General features: G+C 42.5%; 1 protein-coding gene across 2 annotated transcripts in view; it reads right to left on the bottom strand.

Annotated features, from left to right (window-relative positions):
* KAZALD1 (Kazal type serine peptidase inhibitor domain 1) overlaps window positions 1-6,885 on the bottom strand; it is a 30,475-nt gene extending 23,590 nt beyond the window's left edge. The window contains exon 1 of one of the 2 annotated variants that reach the window (XM_053389402.1): window positions 6,672-6,885. The gene's annotated coding sequence lies outside the window, so the exon portion shown is untranslated. The remainder of the gene's footprint in view (window positions 1-6,671) is intronic. The other variant, XM_053389401.1, reaches the window with a different exon arrangement.
* Window positions 6,886-18,226: the final 11,341 nt, after the last annotated feature.

The following is an 18,226-nucleotide window of genomic DNA, read 5'->3' as shown; positions in this document are numbered from 1 at the left end:
TGTACGGGGCTTTATACACCAAAACCAGCACCTTGAACTTAGCCTAGTGGCTAATTGACAGCCAATGTAATTCTTTCAACAGCAGGACAACATGTTGGCGACATCCTACCCCAGTGAGCCTCTTGAGGCCTCTTCCACACCTACAGCTCTGCAAATCAATAAAAGCCATTTAAATGTGTTGCAAAGGCCCAGCCATCTGAGCCATAACTTCATTAAAAAGCTGGGAAAGCCCATCTGCTGGAATGAATGAGTTAAACCTGCTCCACTTTTGAAATGACTGAATGGAACTTTGTTTTCAGTGCAGCATTTTTGCTGAGAGGGGAATGCCATTGAAGTAGCAGAGAGAGAGAGAAAGAAGCAGCAAACCCCTTGGGAGGGCATTAATCTTTCCAATGCAATGGGCTGGGAATCATGTACAACAGACAAACTATTGAGGCATGAAGAATACATTCACAGTGGAGTTCTGCAGGCCTTCTCTGCACACTGCTGAAAGAGGCGAGCCCCTTCTCTGGGTCGGGTCTAGACAAAACATCCGTGCAGTCGGAGCCCCTCTACAATCTTGCAGCTGCTGCCAACTGCCTGTCCATTAACATGCCTCCTGGATTCTATGCCCACCTTGTAAAATTAAAGCATGTGCAGTAATGTTGCTCAGTTTGCAGTCTACACAGCTAGCAGTGTTTTATTTTCATCCACTCAAGGTTAGAACTATTCATCTCATTTTTGCATTTGTTTTCATGTCAAAAAGCACCTCCCCTTTTCAGCAGATTTTGGCATTTGTTTTGAACATACGAGCCTTCTCTCAGTGCTTCCCATCACCATTTGCATTTCTCTTTTTCATTGCCTTCACAGCTCCCTCTCAGTCTCCTTTGCCCACACTTGCCTTTGATCTTATTGGCTGTGGTGCCCCACATTTTTTGTTGATGATGTGATAATACTACATCTAATAAGATGACATCATAGTGATGTCTGAAAGTGCTTCAACCCATTCCGACATTCATTCCTGTGTTTTTTCAACTGGTGTTTTCTGTTCTACTGCAATTGGTTTCTCAGAGTAGATCCTTGGGAATTAATGGGAAACCACACATTTTAAAATGTATATCATAGCACACAATGGGCACACATATTTTATCCATCAACAGATATTTACAAATGAATTACCTTCACTGTGTGTTCCATTCCAAAATTAATGAATTTCCAGAGGAGTATCCCTGTTAGCACATCACAATGTCATCTATGGCTACAATACTAACCATGCCTATTCAGAACTCCCATTCAATTTCATGGGATTTACAGGTGTACAGGATTAGGATTATAACCTACCACACTAAGGCTTCCTTTCTTTTCTTTTTAATGTGTTTTATTATTTACTATCTTTTAGTTTCTAAGTCTGAGCACATGTTAATGTGTATGTTGGGGATGGGGATGGGGATGGGGAGGGAAGCAGGCACAAAATATATAACATAAATAAATCTGAGTTGTACCTAGAGGAGAAACCTGCTAAAGGGTGCAACACTGCAGTCCCTCTTGTTTAATTAAGGGCAAAACACCATCATATTTAAATGGTATACGGCCTCTTTGAGAATAATCCAGTTTCCTTTCAGCTGTTTGGAAATATAGGGTCCCTCACGCATGGAACAGAATGCTAAGGCCCAGATATGGGGGATTCTGAATTGCATTTCCTGCTGCTTTAAAAATATATATTTCTATTTTAAATATGTAGGAGTGCTAGTTTGAAGCCACAGTTCCCAAACAAATATCCTGCAGTGGAATCTCACTCTGTCATTATACAGAAAGTTTATTCCTGAAACTCTTCCTTTGCCAGCAAGGCAAGACGCCTGCTCCCCTCTGTTTGCTTGTGCAAAATGCCGTAGCACTTTTTGTGCAGGGGAGCTTCAGAAACCTTTTCTTTTTGATTTTCATAATAACCTATGGAGGTGAACTGTTTTTCTTCTCATTGCCTATTTATGTAGAGAGATAAGAACTTCCAAGACAAAGGTAAAAATTGAACCAAGGTCTCCCAGATCCCAACTGGTCAGGGGACCACAGTTGCTCTAAATGGGCTTGAGATCCAGAAAGAAAACCTTTCCCAAATTCCTGCATGAATTTAAATGAAACTCATAAACAATAAACAAAACTTGCAAACTCTAATTGCAAGAAGAGCATCAAATGTAAACACATGCATTCTGCAGATTTTAGCTGTATACACAGCTAACCTGCTTGTAGAACAATAATGTAGTTTTTATCAGTCCCAATCACTCATGCTAATCCACAACATACTGCCTTCAGTCTAGATTGATTCTAGATTCTACAGTCCAGAAGGGAGCCTGTGGTTACTTGATACACATTTGGAAACTTTCCCCTTGATTAGATTTCCCATGCCTTTTCCACCCTGCACATGCCCCAGGTGAATGAAGAAGGAAGTGGTGGTATATGCCCACCCAAAACATCATTGGACAGGTGTGGCCACACAAACACACCATTTCCGGGACTGCCTACATCTGTTTTCATCCGTTTTCAAATGGTCACCCGTGGGGTGATGCCAAATCAGTCTGCAGTGAGCTTTACTTTTCAGAATGAAACCAGTTTCTGAAGAAGTGTTTTTCAAGGGCAAAAAAATAAATAAATGCAACAGATCTACATAGAAAAATAAGTACTCAGTCTCCATTAATTATAAATATATATAGCCCAAGGTTTTAAATGTTTTCTCTTATAGTATAACACTGCAGCCCTATAAAATGCAAGTAGTGGGAGATATATTGGCAACAAAGTCTATTTAGTGCCACCTGAGGTTAAAAAGTGACGACTGCCAATAAAACATGATGAAATCGAGAAATAACACACCAGGGTGAAAAGAGACTGCTAAATGTTTTAATTGTTTTATCGCTTGTGTGTTTCCTCCCTGGGCTCCTTTGGGAGGAGGTATAGAATATAAATTGGAAGAAGAAGAAGAAGAAGAAGAAGAAGAAGAAGAAGAAGAAGAAGAAGAAGAAGAAGAAGAAGAAGAAGAAGAAGAAGAAGAAGAAGAAGAAGAAGAAATTGTTGAAGTTGAAGTTACTACTACAATTAAAATTTCAAACTTTTTTCTGTTCTGCATCACACATGTGACGAAAGATGAGATTTGCTTTAGAGTGTTTCTCTCCAACCAGTTCCCTCATGAAATCAACCTTTTCTCTTCGAAACCACAGTAACTAACACACTTTGTACAGTTTACATGGCTACTTGGTGAGAGGGGTTATTCAGAGTATTTTATCAGTCTTATGCATCCTGCAGTAACTAGCCAAGGTCATTCACAATTCTGTTTCTGCAGCATCTGGGTGTCTGTAGAGTGATGTTCAGCTCTCGCCTTATCCCTCAAAAAGTCCGTCGCTCACTGAAACCAGGCCTTTCTTTAAAAACTGTAACAGTGGGTCATTAGGACTAACTGCATAAGAGGAAAATACCCATTCACTTTCCAGTGTTGGTGGGGTGTATGTCTATAAACAACCTAGCCATTTTAAAAATTACTACTATTGATTTAAACTCTGCACGTTATTCCACTGCCAGAGCCTGGATTTTTCCATAGGCTCCTTCCAAAAACATCCACATAAAACTTGTACAGGAAGTGAAACAACAGCAGAGGTTAGAAATGCGGCTTGACAGAAAACAGAAGTTGAAATGAGCAACGTATCTTCATTTCTCTCCCAAACTCTTGTCTTATTTACTGCTGTTTGTGTATGTTATTGTTGTACTCAAAAATCTACAAGATATTTATTTTAAATGTGAATAAGAAGTGCTGCTTAAGCAGAGACACATTCTTGCAAATGCTAGGAGGGAGAACCAACCAACAACCTCTGTGTAATGAATGCCTACCATCTTTCAAGGGAAGAATTTGCCTGCATGAGACCATAGGCAGACTTTCTAAACAAAGGTCTGAGGGCACAGAAACATTCCTAGAGCATATCCACAGCAGATTGCTTTTGTTTTATTATGAATACAATGGACAATACTGGTCTTCTAGTGGTTTATAATATATTTTTGTTGGTCCAATAGTTGGACTATATATCCTTTCTTGCAATTCCCTGAACCATGATAATCTGTTTTTTACATATACTATGCTTACCTGTGCTGGACTGCACATTTGTTATGGGTGAGTTGGGAGTGTTTTTGCAGTTTGGTGTTTTGTGACTTACTACAGTGGAAAATTGTATGGATCATATAATAAATACTTTTTTTAGCTTCTTAAAGTCAAGCAGGTCTGAATCTGGTCCATTCCTGGATATGACACAATCTATAATAATTTAATAATAATAATAATTTATTATTTATATCCTGCCTATCTGGTTGGGCTTCCCCAGTCACTCGTTGGGCAGCTTCCAATAAAATATTAAAATACAGTAATGCATCAAACAGTAAAAGCTTCCCTAAACAGGGCTGCCTTCAGATGTCTTCTAAAAGTCTGGTAGTTGTTGTTCTCTTTGACATCTGGTGGGAGGGCGTTCCACAGGGTGGGTGCTACTATCGAGAAGGCCCTCTGCCTGGTTCCCTGTAATTTGGCTTCTCGCAGTGAGGGAACCACCAGAAGGCCCTTGGAGCTGGACCTCAGTGTCCAGGTAGAACGATGGGGGTGGAGGTGCTCCTTCAGATTAGAACCTATTGTATCCTGCCTTGAATTCCATGATGGAAAAACCCAAACAGGGCATTACAAAGGTAAACATGGCCACTACACTTGCAAATTCTCTCCCTACAATTTTTCTGATCTCATGGATGCCCACAGGCATAACAACACAAACCAACAGCAGATCTGGGCCCTTTATCCACTGAGATGGAGATAGAGCAGAGTTTCTCCTCCCTTGCTCCTCATACTGGAGGGTAATCAGAACATATGACGTACCTGAGATGGCAACTGCCTGTTTCTTCTCTCACACACTCAATTCATCAGCGCTCTGTTTCCCATCTCTGGCTTCCCTTTCCCTGCTCTTCTTTCTTGTCCTTCTTCTTTCTCCTGGGTAATGCCCCATGCTGCTTTTCTGTCTGCACAGTATTATGAAGTGTACTGTGGACACTGGTTATTAAACTCTGATTACACTCAGTTTTTACACGTGACTAAAAAACCAACCAACAAACCCTCACTGTCTATGAAGGGTCTGCCAAGGTTTGCAAGGTTGACAAGGATGGCATGTGGTTGTCATCTTCAGAGTCCCAAAGGAATCATCAGTCATCTTAGGCAAACTGGAGGTCCACCCTACATTGGCATTATGAGCTTGTCATAACACTCAGTGGCTATTTCCATTCGGTCCATATGCCTCTGCTTGCCCCTGTTGGATTGGAGAGTGCTTTGATTTGCTCTTGCCACACTGAACGTGGGGACAGAGGTTAGAGACTGTGAATCCATATGTTTCCCTCAGCAGCCCATTGCAAAACACCAAAACAACACTGGTGACTTGGCCCTCAAGATGATCTGCAAGGATCCCCCATAGAAAAAGCCCTCTTTCCCAGGAAAAGTTACACCTGCATTCTGTCTTGCTTGTTTCGATCAGAGTACAGGCAGCGATTATTTCGTGTGGGGGTTCAGTTCCTGGTCCCTGCACGCATCGGTGGAGCAGGTATAATCGCACCCCACCCTATTCTGCCTTCTTCTGGGTCCAAAAGGACCTGCATGTTGGCAATCACACCTCAGCTGGACGCACCTAGAATGGTTGCTGCCTGTACATGCTATATCTTTAAAGCACATCCAAAGCACATTCTTCCCCTCAAAGAATTCTGGGCACTGTGGTTTACTCCTCAAAGAGTTACAATTCCCCGCAACCCTTAACAAACTATAATGCCAAGAATTCTTTGCAGGGCGGGGTAATGTGATTCGAATGTGCATCTCCAATTTGTAAACCAATTATCCACAATTAGCAGTAGTCTTGTGACCTCTGCACCTGCAGTCAAACCGTATCTCCTGGCTGCAGCACCAGCTACAAATCAGAGACAGAGCTGCTGCTACAATTGTTTTAACCGTTTTTACTTGTTTTAACTGTTTTAATTGCTTTGATTTGTGTGAGGTTTGTAAATTATTTCATTCTAAGCTCTAGCCTCTTGGTTGTTTGTTCCCCTTGTTAAGTCTTCGATAAGTGCAGCTTGCCCAGTGGTGCATGGTTCCTCTGAGCTCAAGACCCCAAAATGCATGTGCCTTTTGAGTACATCAGTAGGTGCATATGTAGACAATGACCTTGTAATATAAGTGGGTAACTAGAAGTAAGAAAGGCCAGAGCTGTTAATCTTGCAGAGAAACAGCAGGCAGCTTTCTGTGTGGGTGGGTTCATTAGGCTGATCCACATCCTTCATGTTATTTATTGACAGTACAGTCCTATGTATGTTGACTTAGAACTAAGTCCCACTGTGTTCAGTGGGGTTTACTCCCAGGTAAGTGTGCAAAGTCAGGATTGAAGCCAAGCACACTCAAAGTTCCCTAGCATGCTCTGGAACACAGCTTGGGAATTACTACTATGAGCTTTCACAGATATACACATATTAAACACACTGGATTTAAATTGATACCTACTTCTAGCATTAATCCACTTCAATTAAAATATGTACATAGAAAGTCCACACATGCACCTCACAGCTCCCCACATTTAACCCACATTTTTTTCATGGTCACTTACAGAGACATTATTCAAATCTCCTCTGCTTATTCAGATACTTACCGTGAGATCTGTGCACACTTGAGATGTGCTAGTCTTGTTAATGCCGTGTTGCAGAAATGCTGATTCAGGAGTCCAGGCAGCTGCTGGTGAGACCACAGCTATGGCATTTTGATCCGCAGTCCCGCCATGACTGCTGCTAAAAGCATTATAGCTGGGAAGGAAGGGGCCAGTTACAGGAGCAACCATGAGACCCCTTCCCCCCACCCCACCCCAGCCCTTCCATTCCTATCCACTCCAAAGAAAATGGGAAACGTAAATAGGCCTATTGCTGTGCTGAAAGGGAGCTTTTTGTTTTGTTTTGTGGCATGTCTTTAAAAAAAACAAAACATAGCCAGGGAAATTCCTAAAGGCAAAGCAGAATCTCCAGAGCAAGCAAAAAACCTGGACAATGCAGTGCTCCATGGAAATCTGTGCATTTAGAAGGGCTGTAATGGTGGTACACAGGGGCTAGCCAATGTGGTGCCTGGCAGATCTGCAGAATAACAGCAACAACAGTAACAACAATAACAATAATTTTATTATTTATACCCTGCCCATCTGGCTGGGCCGCCCAAGTTACTCTGAGGGACTCCAGTCCCAACACATATAAAAATGTAATAAAACACCAAACATTAAAAACTTATCGATACAGGGCTGCCTTCAAATGCCTTCTAAAAGTTGTGTAGTTCTTTATCTCCTGTTCTCAGCCTGTGGGTCCCCAGATGTTGTTGAACTACAACTCCCACCATCCCTGAGCTCTGGCCTTAAAGGCTAAGGAAACCAGCAGTCTCAAGGGGGGTTCCCCTGTGTATAATAGCAGTTCCTCAAGACTGATAAAATAGTTACAAGAAGAATCTTGAGCCCAGTTTCTCTCCCGAGATATGTGGTTGCGTTGCGGTTTGTGCTTTTCCAGCCAACTCAGCAGTCGGTGGGAAGATGAAGCCAAGAGCAATAGAAGGGATCTTGTGAGGTCTCCCATTCGCACAAAGCCAGAGGACCTGAACTTCTTGGAAAGTCATCCACATCCCTGCTGATCCAGAACTTCCTTCAAGGTCCCAAGGACTTCCACACTTCCTCCGTTTTGCTAGGCCAGAATATTGACCTGAGCTCAGTGAACACAAGAGAAGTATTTCTGGACAGTTGACATTATTTCCTGCACTCTTCCAGGAGGAGAAAACAATACAGTCATACCTTGGGTTGCAAACGCTGTGGGAAATACCAGAACAGGTTACTTCTGGGTTTCGGTGCTCACACATGCACAGAAGCACCAAATCACGCTTTGTGCATGCGCAGAAGCGCCGAATCGCGTCACACACGTGCGCAGATGCAGCACTGCGGGTTGCGAACATGCCTCCCACACAGATCATGTTCGCAACCCGAGGTATGACTGTACTAACAAAGAGTAACTGTGCCTTCTAGGAATCTAGGAATCCATGCCTCCTCCTATTATTCCCTCAGCATTCAACATATTGCCATCCTGTTGGTTCTCTCACCCTATCTACATTCACACCAAACATTTGAAGCACTATGATACTACTTTAAAAGAATTCTGAGAGCTGTAGTTTGTTAAAGGTGCTCAGACTTGTTAGGAGATCCCTATTCCCCTCACAGAGCTACGATTCCCAGAGTGGCTTAACAATCACTCCCTTTTCGCAGGAAACTCTGGAAACGAGAGGTGAATAGGGATCTCCTAGCAACTCTTGCCATACTTAGCTCCCAGAATTCTTTGGGGGAAGCCCAATTTGAAGTGGTATCATTGTGTTTTCAATATTTGGTGTGACTGTGGCCTTACTCAGTGTCCACAAATAGTCTTGTTGCTCACTTTATTTTTGTTTTTGTTTTTGCAAATTTCATTTTCAACTACATTATTCATTTAAAGGAGCCCAAATCTGATTGTCCATTGTCTAATTCTGAGGCTGATCCCACCCCACAAATGTAGCCAGGCAGAGAAAACTGTCAAGCAGTACACACTTTTGGCTTTATAAACCTAGGCGGCAGCCCTATTCACAAGTAGCCTCGCTGATCAGTCAATTACCATCATGCAACTGTGCTTGCCATTTATTTCTCTGCCATCAAACCTAAACATCTCATTACTTAACCAGACAAGTGACGCACCCAGCAAAATTGGACAGAACAGGAAGACATCAAAACTGGCCCCTTTCCCAACATCTGGCAGCCCAGTGTGCTTGGCTCCCAGGGATGACTGCTGCAGGGTCTCCGATAATCAAACATCTGGTTTCCAAACGTGAAAAGGGATGCAAAGCCCATTCTGTAGCTCAGCAGAGACAAAAGGGTGGGGGAAGCTCCTCGCCATTCCTGTTGTTAATTATGCCTCTGTAATGTTCGCTGTTCTGAGCCAGAAACAGTCTAAACAAAAAAGGAGTCTTACCATCCTGAGCTAGGGCAGCTATGTAGCTCGGCTCATGTGCAACCTGTGCCCTGGCCTCAAGGGTGCAGCTCAAGCAAGGTAATCTCTAGTTAAAGGGAACTATTTCCCATAATACTGAATGGGGCACACATACCTCCCCTGTGAAATGTATTTCTGTTCTTGATCACTGAAACCAGGGAGTAGATTTCCTCTGGTATGTGTGAGTTTCTAATGAAATTCACTTGATTCATCTCTCTCTCTCCCTCTCTCTCTGAATGTGGAAAAACTGGAGGTGTGATCTTCCGTGCATCTATTTTTTTACAGGCATATCTGATTAGTCACAGTAGAGAACCAACATTTGTATTCTTCATGAAGTGAGACTTCAAAATTGTTGTGGTTCACACAGGACAGCTCAAGGTTTTTTGCCACCATCACAAAAAAATCCTGGAGTGCATTCTCAGTATTTATAGGAGACTGGAAGCAGCACAAGAGCAAAGGCTAGAATGTTGCTTATGGCAAGCACCTAGTCCGCCTCTATCGTTGAGCTGCTGTTGAAGTTCATACCCACCCGCCTTGGGATACAAACTTGGCCAGATAAGAATACCGTACTTCCCTGCATTACGAAGCAAACACTGTTTTGTCTGAACACTTTGTCTCCAATTGTGATCCAAGTTGGTGTGCTTCCCTCCCTAGCGCCCTAGTGCTAGAACAGTGACTTAGGCACCAAGGATTTTGGAAGTGTAATTTTCCCAGGACACCTGAGCATAGATGCCAGACGCACCTCAGATGTCCCCAGTAGCATTTAGCAGATCCAATATTTGAAGTGCAAAAAGGAAAGACTTTTAACCACCTTTTACATAGTATAATATTAACTACAATTCAAGTAAAGACTTGCACCCAGAATAAATCACTCACTGCTTAAGAAGTCACTTCTCCCACAATTTAAAGAGAGGCAGTAAAACCAGTTTCTGGGACAGAAAGTTAAAATCCCCCTAGACTTGAGGTTTCTTTTATCTTTTGCAAGCTCAGCATCTGTGTCTAAAGCATGCTGGGCCCAGTTCTGGCCTCTGTTTTCTGTCTGGGGATCTGATACTTGTTTTAAGTATGTTGATTTCACTTCCTGAAACCATAGTCTTCACCTATCAGAGGCAACCGCCTGTCAGTTTAGCAAGAGTTAACAGGGCAGTTCTATGCAATGTAAAATATAGGACCTTCTGCTGCCATCTAGAGGACAAGTGTTAGCTGGCCATGCTACAGTCTCTACTGGGGACTGGCTCCTCTTTGAAAAGTCAACTGCTTATGGATTCTCTATAGAAGAGAAAGAAAAGGACGAGAGAATGGAGCTCACAAGAGGAAAATGTGTGAAGTAAGCTTAGAAGGACCTGTGAATTTCAGTTCTCCACATTTTTTGCAAAAATTTGAGAATTTTATTGTGTTTTTTTTAAATCCTCAATAAAATTCACCAGCATTTTACTGTGAATTTCTGCTGATAAACACATTTTTGTATGCTGCTTTGATTTTGGAAAGCAATTTCCCCTAATATAATGCATGTGTGTATGTAATTTTCACTAATATATTCACTTTTATACACAATTACCCCTAACACGTGGCATTTTTGCAAATATCATTTGATTGGAGAACTGCACCATAAATTTTGAATAAGTGTGAATTCCAAAGGGCAGCTGTGTTTTGCTTCACATATTTCAGAAGGTGTGGATTTGGCAGAGCAGGGTGGTGGCCCCTCAATATTTGCTGGAATGGGCCGGGGCCCCTCAATGTTGCATGACATCACACACATGCAACACACATTGCTCATGTGATGTCACACACACAAAACGTGCACCTTGATCTTGGGGGCAACTTGGTGCCTGTGTGATAGACTCACCTTTAAGTGTGAACTGAATCAAATTTCTCAGGCTAGGATTGGAGAGCTTTCTTGGAGATACAGAGAACCAAAGAAGCAGCACAGAAAACTCTTCTGGACATTTCCAGAAAAAATGCTTCTCTGATTAATAAACAACTGTGCTTATAAGCAACTGTGCTTATATTTGACAGTGCCTTTGGTGAGCAGCATGTTCTTCCACCATCATCACAATGCCTGAAAAACGTTCAGAACTTTACAAAACTTAAATCCTTTAAAAAAGAAACTTGAAAGGGTGATTGTATGTCTGCATAGAAGTCCTCTGAAGGAAACAAACAGGATGTTGCTTGTAGGAATAAGAATCACTAGATGATTACATGTGTTGTGTGACTAGACAAAACGGTAGTAATCAGGAAAACAATGTGGGAAGCAAGATTGTAGCTTGCCTAGAAGAGGTTCAGTTGCTGAGGTAGGGTAGAATATTAGATCTGACCATTTGCCAAGGGATACATAGCCAAAAAGCCCAGGGAAACTGTAAAATAAATTCATTTTTGGTCATGGCTGAAAGTCCACGTTGGTCTTCTCGAGATTGTACAGATCCTAAATAGAGCAGGCAGGCAGGCAGCCACAGGAGGAGATGAAGGGCAAGAAAGGATGGCAACTCTTAGTCCCAGTTCCTTTTGGGAAGTGACAATGTCTCCTTCTTAGGAGCATAACTGAGGAGAAGGGACAGGAGAATTTGCTGTCCCTCCATGATGACAACCCTACCTAAAACATCTCCCCCCACCCCATGCACTCACAGGAGACTGGCCATTATCAGGCGTCGTTAAAGAGCAATTAGATGGAAATTAAGCTGAGAACAAGTATTGATTAGCTCATTAAGGATGGGGGAACCTACTCTGTCGATAGGAATTACCAGCGCTAACCCCATTATCTGCAAGGTTAAAGTCTGCGGTTGGGGGCTCCTCATTAAATATCCCAGAGATTAATCGATCCCTGCCCCTCCCCTCCCTTGCCCAGGGGTCTCTCTGTAATTGCTCTGAAATGTGGGAATGGCAGAGTCCTGGCTCCCTCTTCTTCCCCTGCCCTCCATCCTTTGCTCCAAGAAGCTGACATCAGGTGTGTTGAACTGGGATTGAAATGAGGAAGAAATGAGCAGCGGAGGCAGCAAGATGGAAGGTCTCAAGATCTTGAGAAACTGCAGGTGAAGCCAGCCTGCTTTGTAGATGAACTGTGAAGCTGAGAAGGACTTGATCCCACCAGCTTGAATTCTGACCGTGCCTCAGTCCTGATTTGGAGTAGTAATTAATAATAATAATAATAATAATAATAATAATAATAATAATAATAATAATTTATTATTTATACTCTGCCCATCTGGCTGGGTTTCCCCAGCTACTCTGGGCAGCTTCCAACAGAACACTAAAATACAATAACCTATTAAACATTAAAAGCTTCCCTAAACAGGGCTGCCTTCAGATGTCTTCTAAAAGTTTGGTAGTTATTTTTCTCTTTGACATCTGGTGGGAGGGCTTTCCACAGGGCGGGTGCCACTACTGAGAAGGCCCTCTGCCTGGTTCCCTGTAACTTGGCTTCTCGTAGTGAGTGCATTCTCTAGCTCACCAGTAAGGAAGATCAGATTGATGGCTGCCAGTGACAGGGCTTTTCAGTGGTGGCTTCACAAGTTGTTTTATTCTATGCAGTATTGGCCAGCAGGGAAGCATGGGTAGGGATGCACTAGTGACCTGCCTTCCCTACCACATGCTTTCCTGCTGCTCCCAAGAGGTAGAGGGACAAAACCCTTGTGAGGTAGGTCAGATGCAGCTGGCCCAGTCACTCCATGAGCTTTATACCCAAGTGGGGACTTAAATCTGGGTCTCCCTGGTCTTAATACAACACTCTAACCACTATGCCACACTGTCAGTTGTAGGCCTCCCTCACTGTGCTTACAATCTTGCTGCTTTTAAATGGGCTTTGAAGATTTACCTGCTTTCCAAATCTTTTCGTGAAGATGACTGCTGGTTTTAGTATGTTTTACCCTAGTTGCTTTGGTGTTTTAAAATTATTTTATAGTTGCTGCTTGAAGGTTGTCGGTAGGCCACCTGGAGGGGACTTGTACCTTGAAAGATGGGATATAAATTATTCTCATAATCAAGAAATATAACGAATAGTACATGAATGTCCAATATTTCTGAAAGTGCTATCATTGTATGGTGTGGATTCTAATACCAACAGAATTGTGAAGCCCTTTGCCATCTTGTTTCTGGGCTCAGTTGAAGGTGTTGGGTTTTCTGAGCAACAGTTTGACTAAAAGGTCTAGGCCCTGATTATCTCAAGGAACACTTTCTCCAAGATTGGAGACCAGTCAATAAGCACTTCTTGAAAACTGACATCTTTAAAGGGCCTCTTCTATAGGAGCCCAGGAACTTTGGAACTCCATTTGACTGCCCCTCTTCTCTACTATTGTGAACCTAAAAGTGGACAGTAACAGACAACTCACTCGTAGTAATTCTTCATGCCATCAGAGCAGGAAATGTGTTCCGCCTTGGACACATGTGTTTTACAACTTTTTCCGGTAACACAGTTTTGCAAAGTACAATGAAATAGGGTTTAGTGGAGGTGGAATGACATTAAAATGTTTGTGGGTGGGGGAGAAGGTGTGTCATGTAACTTCACAAATATTTAATATGCATGCCAGTCATTTCACATTAAGCAAATATAAAGCAGTTTCAATCCCCAGGCATTTTGCTCCCTGCTTGTTCATTGCCCCCACTGGTTCATCTCTCATCCACGGACAATATCTTTGGCCCTTGCCAAACCAATTTGAGCTTGCCAAACTGGAATCTTTCACCTTTCCTGGCAGGAGTTTGCCTCCATGCCAACCACATTCCTGCCAGTTGCAACTTGCCTCTCCCAGTCTTCATTTACCCTGTCCCGGAGCAATGCAACTATTAATCTTGGTTGACGTTTTCCAAAATACTAATTGAGAAGTTAGATAGCAGACGATCCAGCCCTAAAGGTAAAAACACTCTCCACTTAATGGCCTGCTTAATCATAACCAAGCGCTGGGATCCCTGGGAGAGGCAAGGAGAAGGAGGTAATAGATTACAGCAGGTGAGAAAGAGAACCCACTAATGAGGCTAGAAAGGGGAGGAAACAGAAAATGGTAATACGTTTGTCTGGGGGCAGAATAGTGGGGCAAGCAGAAAGGGAAGTTTGGTGTGCTTTTCCTTGTAGAGCACTAGCTGTATACAAGGAGATTTCTGAAGGATTAGAGAGAGTTCTCACAGAGAGAGAATATTAGGTTGGGGTTTGTGGAACTACCCTACACTGCCTTTAAACCAGGGCAGGTGGTTCCTTATTTTGTTCCACAGATGTTCCACGTGCTTGTACAGTAAGACATGTACAGGCAGTTCCATTTGGTCCCCTTCCATTCCCTCTGCATACTCCTCCTCTTTAATTTACTATTTTCACTTTGTCACTGACAGACAGTAACAAACCTTTTACTTTCTTGCTAATTACTTCAAAATCAGAATACTATTGCAGGGAGAAGTTAAAATCTGTCTGAATAGCCTCTGGGAACAATTACATAGCAGCAATTATGTAGGGATTTTAAATATATAGTACATCAAGAGGCTTATAAATGCTTTAAATAAATAAATACGTAATAAAACAAGTGGAATCAGAGGAGGATTTTTATATTTCTCCTTTATAGGCTAAGTATGCCTCATCTTTCAGCCTTTCCCTCAAATGTAGCGTTTTTGGATGCAATTTTGCCAGATATACAAATCTTTTGCCAGCGATCTTCCTTAATATAACACATTTTATATGCAATTTTCACTAATATATGATTTTTTAATGCACATTTACCCCCCCCCCAATAGACACATTTGTGTATACATTATTTGGTTGGAGTTTGGCTGCACAAATTCCAAAGGATAGGCTGCTGTTTAGTGCACATATTGTTTTGAAAAGTACAAATTAGGTAGGTTTGCATTAAAATCAGAACCAAACTGAAATTCTACCCCAACCGTCTCCCTAGATGAGTCAAGCTATACATACATACATACATACATACATACATACATACATACAATTATAGCAACAGGTGTATAATGATTCCTTCAATATTGGCAAGGGGTGTCTTGACGCATTTTACTGTAGTTTCCTGGGGCTCCTCCAGATGACCTGTTGATTGAACATTCATTGCATGGCCAGGCAGAGACCCCCCCCCCGACCCTAGGTGACACCCGGGTGGAATAATGACTTGTGACATTGTGTTTGGGGATTAAATTTGACCACAACTTTATTAAACTTTCAGATGTAGGAAGACCTTGGCTTAGGCACTGGGCGTTTATCCCTCCCAGTCTCCAGCCAGGGATCTGAGGTACATGAGGGTTATCCAATCTGTTTGGAGATTGCATCAGAACACCACAGTACTTTAATCCACTTTGTAACAGCACAAAGCTAATTTTCTGGTATGCAGTGGAATCCTTCCCACAAAACAGTGGCAGTCTGGAGGTGAACTACATCAAGTAATAAGTCTACTCATGACATAAAATGCTGTTTCCTGCAGTTTGCAATTCACATTTATTTGAACCTTGTTTTACATAAATAGCCTCCCACTTGAGTGACTTCAGATTGTTTTTCTCTCGGCACATTTCAGTTTACCTGACCTTTCCTGGAACATTATGAGAGCTGTACTAAGAAGTGGCATTAAGTGAGTTTATTAAGCCGAGGGTCTCTAATCACATATGTGTGCTCTGTGGGATTCTGCAAAGCTCATGAACTGGTTTTATAGGAGGCGTATTTATTCTGTGAGGCCATGTGGATCCAAAAAGAACACAGCTGTTCTGGAAGTTAAGTTATGTACTTGTATGTCTCATCCCAATACACTGATGGGGTTTTCCGAAAGTTGATGGAGATGAAACCTCTAGCACTGACTGGCTGAGTTGTCCTAATGTTACAGAGAGGGAGGTGGGCAGAGATTTCTGGCAGCCATTGACTGAAGAGACAGCAAAGAGACAGACACGAAGGCTGCATGGAGGAGGAAGAGCACTGGAGTGACCTACAAAAGGGGGAAGCAGAGGGCATGGGAAGGCTGTGTGGCAAGACAAAGAGTGGGCTTAGAAAATGGTCCAGAGCAGTGGTTTTCAATCTTGGGTCGCCAGATGTTGTTGGACTCCCATTATCCTCAGTCAGCTTAGTCAATAGTCAAGAATGATGGGAATTGTAGTCTAACAACATCTGAGGACCTAAAACTGAAGAACACTGGTTCATAGGAATGAATGGGGTGTGAGGAATGCAAAAATCATTAGTGAGGTGTGCATAGAACAAACTGCAAATGTAAGGCGGTCTGGAATTGTTGCATATTGCCTTTGCATAGTCAGTCAAGTATTTGGCTACAGGCCTCAAGTATTTATTTCCCCTGCCGCCACTGTATTTATTTATTTCTATCTGCCGCCACTGCTTTCTACCTGTTGACCTCTGCACGGCAATTGTGTAGCCTAGGACCCAGTGTACTATCCCATTCCATCAAAAATAACCCTCTGCCACCCCAAACTTTTTCCCCAGGCTGATCCCATGTCAGAGCAAGTTTCCCTTTCACTGCAAGTTCCGTGGGATATGCTCAGATTGTCTGCATGAGGAGGCAAAGCGAGGGGAGGGCTGCAAAAGTGTGCCTGGGGTTCTCCTTCCACTCAGATGCATTAGAAATGTATTGTTTTCTCAACTAATCCCGCTCATTACAGCATAATAAAACACATAATAAAAACGTAATTCATTTTTCTTGAGCATTCCATCTCGCAGCATCTTGGCAAGCTATTAAAAATTTGTCTTCATTTTTCTGGCAAGAGCCTTGTACCTTTTCATCTTTAATTTATGAGGGCAGCTTTGCAATTGACAAGTCTTATTGCACCGCAGACTCCTACATTATTTATCAGCCATTGATTGATGGCTCATCCCAGATCCATCCGTGCAATATGCTAAGCTGGAGGAGGCGGGAGGGAACAGGGCAGAAGGCTCACATGGCAAGCAGATGGGGATGAGAGCCTTTGCAGGCAGCACCTGCCCCTCTTCCCTTGGCTTTGGGCTCAATTCTTTTCTCACTCAAGTCAGGGCATGTTGTGCAAGTGGATTTTTCATATGTCACAAATATATGTCCAGTGTTGGCCAGAGACTTGGTTCTCTTGATTAAGTCACTATTGATCAGAGGTGGGAAGAAAGATCTGGATCAACTGATAGAACTCTGGGTGATCTGCTGTAGAATGGCAACGATTTACGATTCCAAATCAGTTAACAATAGCAGCAACAAAATCACTCTTACTCTGTCTCACACACACATGTGCAAACATACATACTACAGTGGTACCTCAGGTTACAGACGCTTTAGGTTACAGACTCTGCTAAACCAGAAATAGTACCTCAGGTTAAGAACTTTGCTTCAGGATGAGAACAGAAATTGCGCGGCGGTGGGAGGCCCCATTAGCTAAAGTGGTACTTCAGGTTAAGAACAGTTTCAGGTTAAGAACGGACCTCCAGAATGAATTAAGTTCTTAACCTGAAGTACCACTGTAATAAAATGAAGGAAGACTGCAGTAACTGGGAGTGGATTTTTGTGCAGAAGAACTGCAAGCTTCATTCCATTCTGGTATTCAAAACAAATTCCAAGGCTCAGAAGACTTTCATTCAATGTGTATGTCTTTTACACCAAACTCTGGTTGGTGAATCTCTAGTAAAAAAAACAACAAAGTAGATTCTGCAAGCCTGAAGTCTGTATATCCCAGCAGGAAGTGACAAGCCCTGAGCACACAATCCCTCAGTGATACAAATACATGCTTTGAGAGCATGTAAGTTCCCATGTTTGATCTTCAGTCAAAAGACTTCTAGATCAGGGCCTAAGTATTCTTCAGTATGTGCTTCCTCTGCTGTGGAAGAAATATGTAGATTGTCATGCATGATTATCACACATTGAGTTTTTGCTGTTTGTACACACAGTGGGAGCTCAAAAGTGGCCCACAACCTCCTAACACATGCACAAGTTTTTTGTTTCCTTTCCCTTCTTGTCTAGATCACATTCGCTCTCCCACTTTTTGTTGCTTGGTACATCAGAAAGCTTTAAGATTGTAGGCCTGCAAAAGGAGGCCCCTGTGATTTTAAATTAGCTTTGCACAGTGCTTAGTAACATTTAAGTGCTCTCAAAAGAAATCACATGATGCACTACATACAGGTTGTCTTTTGTGTAGGAATTTTGTAAGGTGAAAAATGGCCCTGAATGTGGGACACATCTTGGAGAGTATGCTGATTTCTTTGCTCAAATGACAGCATAGCCCTTCCATGAACAGGAAT

This window comes from Podarcis raffonei, chromosome 5, assembly GCF_027172205.1.
Source record: "Podarcis raffonei isolate rPodRaf1 chromosome 5, rPodRaf1.pri, whole genome shotgun sequence".
Lineage (NCBI taxonomy): Eukaryota > Metazoa > Chordata > Lepidosauria > Squamata > Lacertidae > Podarcis > Podarcis raffonei.
The sequence above is the reverse complement of the archived record's forward strand: the minus strand, read 5'-3'. Positions and strand labels throughout refer to the sequence as shown.